This window comes from Elaeis guineensis, chromosome 13 (genome assembly GCF_000442705.2).
Source record: "Elaeis guineensis isolate ETL-2024a chromosome 13, EG11, whole genome shotgun sequence".
NCBI lineage: Eukaryota > Viridiplantae > Streptophyta > Magnoliopsida > Arecales > Arecaceae > Elaeis > Elaeis guineensis.
The window spans coordinates 69359813-69375695 of record NC_026005.2 but is presented as its reverse complement, the minus strand read 5'-3'; positions in this window follow the sequence as shown (position 1 = coordinate 69375695).

The following is a 15883-nucleotide window of genomic DNA, read 5'->3' as shown; positions in this document are numbered from 1 at the left end:
TTAATCCAAAAGATCACATTCCAATAATCTTAGGAAGACCATTCTTAGCGACCACCAACGCTCTAATCAATTGTCGCAATGGACTCATGAAACTCTCATTTGAAAATATGACCATTGATCTTAATATTTTTAATCTTGAAAATAAAAAGGACCAATTAGTTGATGTAAACTTGATCCAGGATAAGATCTATGAGATCATTGACCCAAGAGAAGAAGATTTTAACTGTAATCTCTGGCCAGATCAAAAATTTGAAATAGCTTATGAAATTTCTTCTTCTAGTGATCAGAGAGTTCATCCATAATGACAACCACCTGTCGAATCACTTGTAAAGATGAATTTTCTGAATGAACCAATTGAAAAAATTCAAGTCCAGGAGGTTAATGCCCTGCTTGATTCACCTCACCCACCTTATCTACTTGAATTTGTCAATCTAATATTTGATATGGGATAAGTGAGATAGAATTAGTATGGTCTGGCTGAAGACGTTAAACTTAGCACTTTCTGAGAGGCAACCCAGTTTTTTTTAGTTTTTGCTTTTACTTTCTTTTGCATTATGTTTAGGTTAATCAAGGCTTGCTTTGTATCTTTGGAACAGATTTAAAGGCAATATTGGCTAAGATAGGGGAAGCACCAATTTTGAAAAAAACTTCTGGATCTGGTGATATCTCTCTTTTTTCTTTCTCTTTTTATGCACCCTTCATTTTTCTTACTCCATTGAGAACAATGTAAATTAAGTTGGAGGGAAAGAATAAAAAAAAAATTTAAAAGTCCTCAAGTAAGTTAGTATTTAGCATTTAAGCACCTGATTACACTTAAGAATCGAGTTAAACTAAGTATTTTTAAAAAAATATTGATATACAGATTAGAGAGTTTGTGAGATATCGAAGGATCAAGTATTAAGAAAACTCAATAAAGAGTTAAGTTTAGAACTTAAATAATTTTTTTAAGTATTTATAATTTTTTTTTACCAGTATCAAAGAAGAGTTTACTTCTTATGGACTTGTATAGGGTAACTATATATTTCTTTATATATTTAAAAAAAAAAATTTCAAGTACTTCATGCTGAGTAACAGGGCCTCTTTGTCTGAGCAAGCATTAAGTTTTGCATTAAAAAGTATGAAGGGCAAAGAAGATTTGTTGTAAAGCTAGTTTTAACTCGTAGTCTATTTGATTCGAGCAAGTAAGTCCGAGGAATATTCTATACCTAGTGTCCTAAAGTCATTTAGTTTGAGAGTCATTGACTGAAAACTCGCTACATGGGTCAAACAGAAGGCTTAAGCGATTAAGACACTCAATAGCAATACAATGTTAAAAAAAAAAAGAAAAAGAGTTCAATAAATAAAGGATGGAAGTAACAATGTACTTGTCCATAAGAAGATTAATGATTTAGAGATAAAGGTAGAAATAATTTAAAAAAAAATTTAAAAAAGTTTAGTATTCTTAGTTTAACTCTTATATTGATTAGTATTAATACTCCAATGATATACCTCACTCATGCTCTACTGTATATCACTGACTTTTTTAAAATTATTTGATGAAATTTGAGATTTAAAGTTAAATGATACTTAAATCTAAATTCTTTCTTTACTCGCGGACGAGCAAAGTTCAAGTTAGGAGATGTGATAAGTGATATATTTTTATATTTATTATAGATATTTTTGATAATTTATGATGTTAACATCTTCTTAAAAATCTAATTTCATGAATTTATTAAATTTTTTTGAAAAATAAGTAATTAAAAAAATAAAATTAGATATATTTATGAAAAATAAGATGTTAATTTAATTGAGTAATTTAAGCATCAAAATAATTTTTTTTTAAAAAATTTAATACATATATATTTTTTTAATTTTTTAGATGAAAATCAGAGTAAAAATGGAGCCACAATACCTTAAAAAAACCTAAAAATATCCTCTGGTGCATGGTGGACCAGTCAGTAAGTCCACAGAGCTAGGACGTGGTCCATCAAAAATAATATGCAATTCACAGATGTGGTCTACGGATGGTGGAAGCCTCTTTTGCATGATCCAACGACTGACATCCATCCCGACCTAGATCTGACGGTCCACGTTTGCTACCGGTTTATAAGAAAAGTTATATGACGCGATCCGACGGCCTAGAACCAATCTAAACCCAGATCGAATGGTCAGAATCAGATCCGACCCTGATAAGGAGTAAAAGGCTGATTTTTGGGTTGATCTGAGCGGTCCAATCCAGATTCGACGGTCAGAAATATTTTTAGGAGATCAATATATTTTCTAAAGATTTTAGGACTCCTTTTGTGATCAAAAAAATATAAAAAAATTATTTATAAATAGGAGATCCGGAAATAAGCTTTGGAAGGAGAAAAAATCAGAGAAAAAGCAAGAAAAAAAAATTCAAAGAGCTTTAAGGATCAATTTTTTGGAGATTCTGGAGCTAAAGAGCTTGATACGAGGCTAAATTTCTTCAATTTAAGAATATGATGAAGCCTGTAAATAAGTTTTTATTTTTTTTATATTTAATTTTTATATAATAAAATTTTATTTTTATTTCATATCTTTTTACTTTTTTCTGAGATATTGATCCAGCCTACATGGCCTATGCCTTCTCTTGACGTGTCGTGATCTCTGGATATGGTACGTACTTAGGAAAGATAGATCATGATATGCTAGATTAAATCTTATATCTTGTAATTAAATTTAGATAGTTTATACTTCAACAGGATGAGCTGTGATCTACTGATACAGTCCGTATCCTTTAGAGATAAATTATACTAATACCATAATTATAAGAATTAAATATTATGATATAAAAAAAAATAAATCTCTTTGCATGATGGATTCAAAATTTTTAGATTATTTTTCTAAATTATTTTTTTTCATAATTTAATTTATACTTTTTAATTTTTTGCTATTCTATTTTTTTTTAATCCTTCTGCAATCAATTCTCTTTTATTTTTTTTTTATAAAAAAAAAAGAGAGATAATCATCCTAAATCTCTGTGGAGACGATCCTAACTCACCCTATCTATATAGTTTGAGTTGATTTTTATTTTTGACCGCCTACGATAGCGATCAGCTCTTTTGACTACCATATCTATTTTAAGAGAGCGTGGGTCTTCTGCAGTGCATGGCATGGTGCGGTGCGCCACGCATTGTCCATTGCATAATGGATGGTTGCAAATGGATGTGGACTATGCGATGAATGCCATACGGTTATATGCAGCCATCCATCATGCAATAGATTGTGCATGCAATGCACCATACCGTACAGTATATTGTCGGTATCATGGATAACTTGCACACATTTTAAAAAGGGTACATGGAAAAGCTGTTCCCAAGATATCTTTGTATTGTGGATTGGCAGAAACCTAGCTTGAATCACTTTCACATTTGAAATTACCTAGCTGAAGTAAAGGTTTACAACCTTGTGGAACCAAACTAGGACCTAGAACTACTCGCTCTTACTTTGTAGGCCACCCAAAAGGCTTAAAAGGCTATAGATTTTGTGGTCCTACCCTATGGGATATGTTAGAGTATGGGAGCCTGTTGAACTTCTTAAAAGAGGTTCTAAATAGATATTATTTAGAGCTAAAGAAGGCTCCAAGAAAAATGTTGAAAGATTGATAGGTTGCAAAAATCTATACTTAAGAGAGAGGACATTGACTATAGTGAGACCTTTTTTTTCTATATCCACAAGAGACTCATTTAGAATTATAATGGAACTAACAACAAATTTTGATCTAGAGCTCTATCAGATGGATATTAAGATAGTTTGAAGAATCTGATAAAGAAAATATACTTTGTAAGTTGAAGAAGTCAATGTATTGTCTCAAGCCAAGGTTCTAGGCAATAGTACGCAAGGTTTCATTAGATAGTATTGTCTCTTGACTTTATTGAGAATGCTGGTGATTCAGACATATATCTCAAGGTTAGTAGAAATAGATTTATTTTTTTAATTCTATACATTAATGATATTTTACTTGCTAGTGATGACTTAGAAATATTAAATGATGTCAAAAGGTCTCATCTAGAAATTTTGATATGAAAGATTTTGGAGAAACATTATGCATGCTTAGTATCGAGATGTGTGGAGATAGATCCAAGAAACTATTGGTTTATCTCAAAGAACATATATTGTGATATTCCGCTCTAAATAGAAAAAAAAAAAGAAAAATGTTGAAGACTCCCGTTGGGAGTCTTCTTCCGTGCGACCTCATCGGAAAGGGATGTTAAATCCGGGAAGGATTCAACCTTCTCTCTGCCCTATAAAACTCCCTCCCCCTTTCTCAAGCAACTCACGATGACCTCTGGCCTTCCTCCTCCTTTCTCCTTGATTTCTCCCGTTGAAGCCGTGGCCTCTCATACTCGTGCTCATCGAAAATTAGAGCCGACAATATTGTTGAAGCCCAAGGTAAACACTGACCCTTCTTTCTTTTCTTTACGTGGCCTTGAGTGCCACCGTCAGCCATTGGATTTATCGAAAATCAATCATAAAGAAAAACTCCTATTTTCATATATTTTTTAATAAAATTTTTTCAAACTTTCAGGCTATCTCTACTGCCAGCATCCCTTGCTAAGGGTTTCGATCTCCCCATTGTACCTGTCCACGGCCAATGCCGAGGCCCAACCACTGACGAGTGGGTTGGGACCCAAGAATAACCAAGAAAAGGGCCATGGCTTGGCCCTATTTTTTTGGTGATTTTGCCTGGTCGGTCCTCGCAGTCGGTCATCCCTTGCTTCATTGCCGTCAGCCTCCTACTGTCGTGGTCCGTCGTCGGTCTTTCGACCCCCAGCCACCATGAACCACCAGCCCCAATGCCCTCCCCTGTTCAGCCAAGAAAAGAAGAAAAGAAAGAAACAAAGAAGAAGAAGAAGAAAAAGAAAAAGAAAAAGAAAGAAAGAAAGAGAGAGAAGGATTTTCTCTCTCCTATCTTTCTCTTGTGTCTCTCTCCTCTCTTTCATATCTTTCTCTCTCTTTCTCTCTCTGTCTGACCCATGGACCCTACGATGATCTAAGATGATCTTTTTAAAGAAATCCAGAATTGCTTTAATATCCGAATAATTTATCATATCTCAACCCAATTCTTGCTAGAAATTCATAGAGTTTGATCACTGTTGACCCCTATGGAGTCACCATGATATGACCTCTGAGAATTTTGATCACAGATTCTTCTTTTGAGGAATATAAAGATTTTCTCTTTATTTTTTCTCTCTTCACCTATTTTCTCTATCTAAAAATATCTATGGACCTCTATCGGGTTATGTCTTCCTCTTCTAAGAACCTATGTTGACTCTGATAAAATGATCTGAAATTGCTTTGATATTTGTGCCGTATATCAAATCCATGTCAGATCTGTCTAGTATCTTTGAAATCTACTATTGATTAACTCTATTGATCGATCTTGATCTTGATCCAATCCATATTTCATAATTTATTGATCAGAGTTGCTTAGATCGGATCTTCAGTTAGGAGATCATGAATTGTTTCGATGTCTAGACTGCCTATTAGATAGACTATCTGATCAACGACCTCTTTCATTATTTAATTCTATTGAACTCATTGAAAAGAAATTGATGATGATTGGATATTTTAAATAGGATTACTTGTGAAGTCTAAAGATTTAGGACAATCAAGATAAGTGGATCTTACGCTCCTTATTTATTTTTAAATAATCATATTTTTTATGTAAAGAATTATTGTTGATGACATCATATTTTTCATAAAATAAGGATTAACATATGTGATGTGAAAAAGTATGTTTTATTATGAGCAATGATTTCATGAATATGTTTTATGAAAATAGCATGATTATGAGATATGAATTTTATAATTTTTTTTATCTATGTATATATATATATTTTAAAAAAAGATATAAGAATTTCAAAGGCTCTCAGATTACTACGAATGAATTTTTTCGAAAAGGTTGACACTCGAAGCTAGCATCCATATAAAACATAACCCCATCAATGGGTATAAAGTTGGCATACAAAATAAGAACTCTATCGATTAAGAAATATGGCCCTGTCATGGATGTAATAGTAATCTTAGCATGAATATTTGTGAGCAATATTTTTAAATATGACATGAATACATGACAAGAATGATTTATGATTCATGTTTATGAAATATTCATGATTTATACATGCATGATTGATTTATGACTTATTTTATTATATATTTTATAAAATATTTTATTTTATATTATCTATTATTTTTTAAATATTATATTATTATAAAAAATTTATGCTGGATCCGATAAAAAAGCGTAGATTCTATTTACTGGGTTAGTGTAGCTCATATTCTTTTTATTTTTTTTTATAGAAAAAGAATTAGGATCGATGAAAAATTTAAACTTGAAGATCCGCATAGTAAGCTTGAAAATTTAGTAGTGAAAGTTTAGTTTATTTTATGATCATAGATTTGTAGTTATTTATTTACGAATGTTGAGATTTGGGTTGGTACTTATTTTTGAATTTAGATACTCCGAACCAATATTGATTTAATTATTTGATGAATAATGAAATTGAATCTTTTATTTGATGAATTTTAGCTGATTATGATTGATTGACTTTATGTTATCGTGGGCCCCATTCCTCGGTAGTATGGCCGTGTTATGTCCCAAATTTGGGACATGATATTTTACGGTATCAGAGCCTAGGTTATGATTACTTGGGACTATGAATTAAGTAACGAGGATATGATATAAATAATATCAGAGCTTAGGTTATGATCAATAGAGACTATGATTTAAGTAGAATTTAAGTATAAAGATTATGATCATAAGAAACATGATAGAAGTAGCAGAAAGAATCCAAAGTCTAGATTTCAGATCAATATGCATTATAATAAATTTTTTTTGCAAAAAATGGTATACAATGTGTATTAAAGAATTGGATGAATTATATCTTGGATTTCAATAAATAAGGCTTGACTTAGGTATGAGAGATGTTGACTCTAGAAATAGGATATATTGATATGTTGTATTGAGTATACTTGTTCAATTATTGTTTAGATGATTTCGGAGTTCTAAACTTGATATGAGTGAAGATCATGATAGCTTTTCAAATTTTGAATGTTAATTATTTGGTGATTATAATTTTAGATTTATTAGAATAAATTTATTTAGGATATGGCTTAAGAAAGAATTACATCATACAACAAATAAATATTTTTCGAACATTGAACCTATAAGATGATCATGTATAAAATTTATAGGTAAATAAAAAAAATATATATTTAATTTATTTATGGATTGGATGACATGCACATATTAGTAGAATCTTTAATAATTTGTATTACCATTTTTTATATTAGATTACTTGATTTTTCTTAAGTCTGTTGAAGATAATGGAGTACATTGATTATTTCAAATCAAAGTTTAGGTTTTGGAGCTGATCTAAGGTATCTTGTTATTATCAAATTTTTGAAAGACTTATATGAGTTTTTAATAAATAAGCGAATAAGATTTCGTGTCGATTTATTTATTGATGTAAGAGTCATGATGAAAGAAGCTGTCCATAAGAGATAATCAAATTGATTCTACTTACAATGGTATTGACTTGAGACCTTTTAATTTGTTGGAGGTTTGGGTTAATCATTTTATAAAGAAAGGTTAGTTTGAAATTATCCCAATTGTCAAGAAATCTAGAGTTAACTTACTCCAAATTAATTCTAGATATATTAAATTTTAGATGAGCAGTGAAAGCTTATGTAATGATTTTAAATATAGAAAGCAGATCAAGATTTAATTTTAATATGATATGCTTGAGGAATAGTAAAGATAAAGAAACTTAAAATTTTGTTCTACTTTTATCTAAAAAAAATTGAAAAGTTGGATCTTTTGCTAGGATTCATCCGATAACCTTGGAGAATTCGATGGGTTCATATCAAAGTGCATAATAGAAGTATGGTGATTGAATTATAGTAAAATTGGTTAAGAATAGTAATGCAGTAAGTGATATGAATAGAGATTTAATTTTTGTAAAAGAGACTGCCATTAATAAATGAAAGGATAAGATTATTGATTCTTGGGCTTGTTTAGATGTTGCAATACTATCTTCAATAATTCATTCTCTTATTATAGCAATGGTTAGAAGAATTTTGAGCATCTAATGCTCTAGGCTTTTCTATGTTTATGAAGAATAGATAGGGTCAATTATGATTCTCATGTAAAATTAATCAAAAGCAAATAATTTCATAGATAAGGAATTATGAAATTTCAATCTAAGATTAAGAGATCAAAGAAATTCATTATCTTGCAAATAGAAATAATCTAGTTTCAAAATACCATATAATTATTTATGTTGAAAACTCATGGAATAGGTACTTTGAGACGTAAATAATTTGGAAGCTTAAGGACAATATGAGGGTTATGTATTTTAATATTTGAAACCTCGAGTATGCCAAGTTTCAAAGATGAAACTTTTTTAAGGAGGGTAGAATATGATATCCCGCTCTAAACAAAAAAAAAAAGAAAAATGTTGAAGACTCCCATTGGGAGTCTTCTTCTGCGCGATCTCATCGGAAAGGGATGTTGAATCCAGGAAGGATTCAACCTCCTCTCTGCCTTATAAAACTCTCTCTCTCCCTCCTAAGCAACCCACGATGACCACCGACCTTCCTCCCTCTCCTTTTTTCTTGATTTCTCCTATTGAAGCCGTGGCCTCCCGTACTCGTGCTCGCCAGAAATTGGACCCGACAATGCTGTTGAAGCCCGAGATAAACATCGACCCTTCTTTCTCTCCTTCTTTTCCTTTTTTACATGGCCTTGGGTGCCACCGTCAGCCATCAGATTTGCCGAAAATCAACCATAAAGAAAAACTCCTGTTTTGATACATTCTTTGATAGAGTTTTTCTAAACTTTCGGGCCATCTCTATCACCGGCATCCCTTGCCAAGGGTTTCAGCCTCCTCCTTGTACCTGTCCATGACCAACTTCGGGGCCCCAACCATCGACGAGTGGGTTGGGACCCAAAAATAACCAAGAAAAGGGCCACGGCTTGGCCTTGTTTTTCTGATGATTTTGTCTGATCGATCCTCGTCGTCGATCATCCCTTGCTTTGCTGCCGTCAGCCTCCTACTGCCGCACTCCGCCGACAGTCTTCTGACCCCCAGCCACCATGAACCACCAGGCCCATTGCCCTCCCCTATTCAGCCAAGAAAAGAAGAAAAGAAAGAAACAAAGAAAAAGAAAAAGAAAAAGAAAAAGAAAAAGAAAAAGAAAAAGAAAGAAAGAGAGAGAGGGATTTTCTCTCTCCTATCTCTCTCTTGTGTCTCTCTCCTCTCTTTCATATCTTTCTCTCTCTTTCTCTCTCTATCTGACCCATGGATCCAACTATGATATAAGATGATCTTTTCAAAGAGATCCAAAGCCGCTTTGATATCCATGTAATTTATCATATCCCAACCTGATTCTTGCCAGAAATTCATAGAGTTTGATCACTGTTGACCCCTATGGAGTCACCATGATATGACCTCTGAGGATTTTGATCACAGATTCTTCTTTTGAGGAATATGAAGATTTTTTCTCCACTTTCTCTCTTTTCACTCATTTTCTTTCTCTAAAAATATCTATAGACCTTTATCAAGTTATGTCTTCCTCTTCTAAGAACCTATGTTGACTCCAATAAAATGACCTGAAATTGCTTTGATATTTATGCCGTATGTCAAACCCATATCGGACCTGTCTAGTATCTTTGAAACCTACTATTGATGAATTCTGTTGATCGATCTTGATCTTGATCTAGTCCATACTTCATGATTTTTTGATCAGAGTTGCTTAGATCGATCCTCAACTAGGAGATCATAAATTATTTCGATGTCTAGACTGCCTATTAGATCGACCATCTGATCAACGACCTCTTTCATTATTTAATTTTATTGAACTCATTGAAAAGAAATTGATGATGATTGGATATTTTAAATAGGATTACCTGTGAAGCCTAAAGATTTAGGACAATCAAGGTAAGTAGATCTTACACTCCTTATTTATTTTTAAATAATTATATTTTTCATACAAAGAATTATTATTGATGAAATCATATTTTTCATAAAATAAAGATCAACATATGTGATATGAAAAAAGTATGTTTTATCATGAGCATTGATTTCATGAATGTGTTTTATGAAAATAGCATGATTATAAGACATGAATTTTATAATTTTTTCATCTATGTATATGTATGTTTTAAGAAAAAGATATAAGAATTTCAAAGATTCTCAGATGGCTATAAACGAATCTCTTTGAAAAGATCGATATCTGAAACTAGCATCCACATGAAATATGACCCCGTCAATGGGTATAAAGTTGGCATACGAAATAAAAACTCTGTCGATTAAAAAATATGATCTTGTCACGAATATAATAGTGATCTAGTATGAATATTTATGAGAAATATTTTTAAATATGACACGAATGATTTATGATTTATGTTTATGAAATATTCATGATTTATGCATACATGATTGGTTTATGACTTATTTTATTATATATTTTATGAAATATTTTATTTTATATTATCTATTATTTTTTAAATATTGTATTATCATGAAAAACTTATGCCGGATCCAGTAAGAAAACGTAAGTTCTACTTACTGGACTAGTGTAGCTTATTTTTTTTTTACAGAGAAAAATGGTTAGGACTGATGAAGGATTTAAATTTAGAGATATGCATAGCAAGTTTAAAAATTTAGTAGCGGAAGTTTCGTTTATTTTATGATCATTGATTTGTAGTTATTTATTTATGAATGTTGAGATTTGGATTGGTATCTGCTTTTGAATTTAGATACTCCGAACTAATATTGATTTAATTATTTGATGAATAATGAAATTAAATCTTTTATTTGATGGATTTTAACTGATTATGATTGACTGACTTCATGTTATCGTGAGCTCCATCTCTCGTAGCATGGCTATGTTATATCCCACATTTAGGGCGTGACATATATTGGCTGTGTTCTTGATAGGTTTAATATAAAAAATATAGGTGTGGTATTGTTCCTGCTTGTAAAGGAGATAAGCCGAATAAAATCCAATATCCACAATATGATAGTGAAAGAAAGCCCATGAAAAATGTGTCATATATATGTTAGTCTTATGGGTAGCTTGTTGTATGGTAGAGTGTGCACTAGATTGGATACTGCATGTGTAGCCAGATTGTTAGGTATATATTCCTCCAATCTAGAGCATGATCATTGCGTGAGCAGCTAAAAAAGATGCTAAGATACTTGCAGAAGAATAAGGGAAACATGCTTGTCTATAGAAGGGTTAATATTTGTAGCTGGGGCTCGGGTTATATGGCTAAATTAAGAATGTTGTTTTAGGCTTAGAGTTGGATTCTATCTCAAACTAAAGGTGGCCGTTTTTTTCTTTATTTATAAAAACTATCAAAATCATGATATGAAGCAGAAGCAGGATTGTGTTATATTATTTGTGATCGTTATGGTACCATTTTTCAAGTTGGAACTATTAAAACTCAAACTATAATGGTTCTTCTAACCAAATTTTTTGCTGTTTGGACTATCTTATTCATTACCATTCAATAGCTTGATAAAATAAATATATGATTAAAAGAAGACTCCCTTAATGTGATTAAATGGATAGAAAAATATATATTCTCTGCTATCCTCTATTGTTTATATTCAAAATCCTCTATTTTGGGACATCCTTCAATGTGCAGTTTCTTTAAACTTTTTGGGGACGTCTTGTACTTTTCAAGAAGCAAATCAGATCACCGACAACTTAATCAGACTTCATCAAATGATAGTCTTCTACTATATTTTTTCTGGCATAAATAACAACTCTGATACTGAATGATATATATATATATATATATATATATATATAATTATTTTTTTTTTTGCTCATGACCCTTTTATGTACATGGGGTAAAAAAAGAAAAGCGCTTCAAAGTTACAGAGTGAGTTGACAGCAGTGACATTCATTATGAGCAATCACTCCAGAAGATATGACTGTTTTCCATTAACCAAAGAGCTTAGACCTGTTGATTTTTCTAAACTTGTCGAACGTACGAGCATCTTAATATCTTCTGAGTACTCAGACATGCAGCAGGTGAAGTGTTGTGTTTTGATTGCTCCATTTCAATTGGCATAGCTAATCGTGCCATATCGAATGGCTTTTCGTATAATTTTTCTCACTTACCATAACACTGCTCCAAAAAACAAAAACGAAGGAGTGTCAGAATGGAAAAACCATTTCCCTTCCCATCACAGAAGAAGAAACTTGCGCGGAAGAGGAAGTCTAAGGTAGGGTAAATGGCAGCGGCAGCGGACGAGGAGTGTCGCCTGTTGGATGAGAGAAGAGAAGGAAGCAATCGAGAAGGAGGTTGCTGCAGATCGGGAGGAGCAAGCGAGAGAACGGATGGTGAGTGATGGGAACGGGGGGGTCGCGGAGATGTGGGGTGTGGGAAGAGGTAAGGTACGATGGTGGCTTGGCATGGAGAGGGGAAGAAGCAATGAGCTTGGAAGACGAGGACTCCATTAATGGTTGTTTAGAAGCTCAAACACAGGGTAGAAGCTGAAGGGTATTTACTTTTCTTTTCTTATTCTAAAGTATTTCTCATACTGCTGATTTTGTCCCACGAACAGGTCTGGCTAGCATTGCGGATGATATGTCCTTCTTGCAGGATAGATAAAGAGCCAGAATCCCGTTGACCAATAAAAATCTTACCATCCTCAAAAAAGAAAAAAAATCTTACCATCCTCAAAATTTTATAACGTAAAAAATTTTTTATGCAGTGTATAGACTCTTATCATTTTAACTTTCTTGGACTATCATATATAAAAATTAGAGTATAGCATGTGCAGGCAAAACTTGGAGAATAGAATGTAGGCAGGAATATAATTATGTATTAGTGAGTTTGGAGAGTATTCATGTAAATATTGGTCTTGGTAGAATTGTAGATGTAGAGATGATTAATATAGGGATAAAAAGCTGCAAGGATCTCACACAACACGAAGCATGCATTACAAGGTGGAGATCGAAGAGAATATATAGATAAAGGATTTGTAATAAATGCTCTTCTCCTTGGAGAAAACCAAAACCAGAACTTAGAAGAGTCATTCTTTTTCAGCTTTTTTTTCCATTGGATAAAACCAAAGTTTGGATTCGGCCGAGAAGTTTATTCACTGGTGGAGCAGAGTACTGGGTTTTGTGTGGCCAAGCAGATCCGTTTACCCATGTTTAGCATGGTAAATATGCTCCACGTCCCTCCACACATTCAGCCTTCTCTCTGACATGACACAGAGAGGGAGAAATCGTTCACGTGAGCAGGTGTGAGTACCCAAGTAACCGACCAACAAATCCAGCAGTCTCTCGGCAAAAGAAAACAACAAGGGTTGTGGCCACAACAGTGAACACGACTGGACTGCGTTCTGTCCCTCCCCAAAACTGTTAGGTATGTTAGTACAATGCCTTTTATTCCAACTTCTATCCCCTTTCCATTCTTTGTAATGGAATGAATATATACCAGCCTAGTCTTCTCTCTCTCTCATTCACTCAACAGCCATCACAATCCCATTAACCTTTTCTTTTACGTTCTTTATACAGTACACCTACCAAGGAGGGAGAGAGAGAGAGAGAGAGACAAAACGGACCTAAAGGCGGAGGGTGGGCCCCTTTGGGCTTTGAGTGGTCACTGTTGGTCTGTTCTCTTGCTCATCAGAAAAGATAGCAGGAGAGCAGGAAATGGTGTCAGCTGCTGGACTAGGAACTGCTGTTCTCCTCACCGGCTGGTCCTGGCTTGACCTACTCTAAGTACTTTTTCTTTAATTCTTGGCAACTTTGCGTTACGTTTAGTACTACGTGAGACACGACAGTTGGAGTCCGGAGGGTCATGATACATATCTACGATACAATGCAAGAGCTTTAAGACTTGCTTCAAAATAATAGTTTACAGGGGAGAGAATCTTTTTATCTCCTGACAGTTGATATGATGTGGAGTCTTAGCTTTGGTTTGCATTGAATGGAGAGTTGGTTTGGTTGAGTTAAAAGGCTTCCATCAAGAGAAGGTAAAACGAGAGGAGATAAAGAAGGGAAAGAAGACAGAGAGGAGAGAGAGAGAGAGGAGAGGGAGAGAGAGAGAGAGAGCTGAGGTGGTAAAAGGGTGTGTGATGGATTGCGGGAGGGTTGGAACTTGAAGGTTCAAAGGATAAAAAGCAGAGTTCTGGTAGCAATAAATTAAGGAGGAAGGAAGGAAAAGGAGGGCAGCATTGGAAGACAAAACGGCAACTCTGGACTCAAATGAAATGTCCTTGTCATGGGTATTAAACGTATGGCATGATGATTCCCGGCACAGGCACCCACAAAAATTCAATAATATTCCCGTCCTGCATTCTAATACCCTCGTGGTTACGACGTCACTATTATATTTTGGCTTTATGTAGAGTCCCAATATATATATATATAGAGTTCCAATAAATTTTGTACATAATACTGAAATAAATTTATTTTTTTAAACAATATTAAAATAAACTTATTAAAACTGATAATTCGGTCTCATTTTATTACATTGGCTGATTTAGTTCTCATGATGTAGCTTCATTCTTTCAAAGTATTCTCATCTTTTGATTTGATCAAGATAAGTCAAAATTTCAGTTCATCTTGATATTAATTAACCATCAAGATGATTGATAATTTAAAATTTGAGATAAAATTTGAATAAATGTAAAGTTGGACAATTAAATTATTAATGCAGCCTAGCCTGCTCATCATTCTTTAAGGCAGCAGGTGAGCCATGAACATTAATTTGAGGCTAGCATGCAAGTTAAAATGCATTATTTTTAGTGTGAGATGGGCTGTTAACAACACACCAGGCAATTAAATGATTCAACAAATTAAATGTCGGATATAATTTTCACCCCTTGTGCACGAAAAGTTCCCCTATTTAACGAGCTCCTAACACAACTCAAGCGGGGTTGGTGGTAATAAATCGTGGAAAGTTACCACTCGTACGCTCTTTAGCTTAAAAATCTGAAAAAATTTTCCTCAGACAAACTACAGATGTGAACGAGCATAATACACAGAGAAAGCCAACGGACTCCAACAATAGCATTGCTTCTTAGTATGTACTCACAAGTTAAAAGTATAATTGACGATGGTTATTGGATTCTATATCATAACATTCTAATGTCCATTAGCTTTCACATGCGATTGCAAGAATGAAAGAAAAGATTGCTAAAGCTTCTATTGTCAATTTGCAGCATTATTCTTTCATACTTACTTTAATATAACACAAAAAATAGACATAAATGTTTAGCCAAAAAAAATGATAAGTTTCAGCAAAGAAAAAAATCTCATCCGCATAAGCACTTGACTCTAATCAGCCCTTAATTTAGCCATGCAAGAACTCGTCAAGGCTTGGACCCCTGTACAATCTTCCATGGATTTAAACTTGGATGATAGAATTCTACTGTTTTTCAAAATAAAATTGGAAAGAAAAGAGAACGCTACAAAATTTCAGAGTTAAAAAAAAATGAAATGCTCTGGTTAGCTGGAAGGACTCAACAACATATGCCAAGGCCACAAGGACATGAATTTGATCTCATTCTGGTGCAAGCGAATCGATAGATTTAAAATATGTATAAAAAAATTCAGCTTAATTAAGGAGAAAAAGATGGGAAGTTAATGCTTTCCATGTGGTACTCTCACTCAAGAGTGAAAGCAATAACTTGCACAACGATGCCACAGGTTCAATGTACACCAATGGAACAGTTTCCACTGTTTGAGACGTGATGGATCCTCACAAAGGTTACAACACCCTTTTGTCGGATTCTTCATACAGATCTGGCTTGGTTGAGATTGAAACGAAAAAGGCTAGATGAAAACATTTTTGATTACTGCGTTGTTTAAAACAAAAGTAATGCTTCTATTGGAGATGATC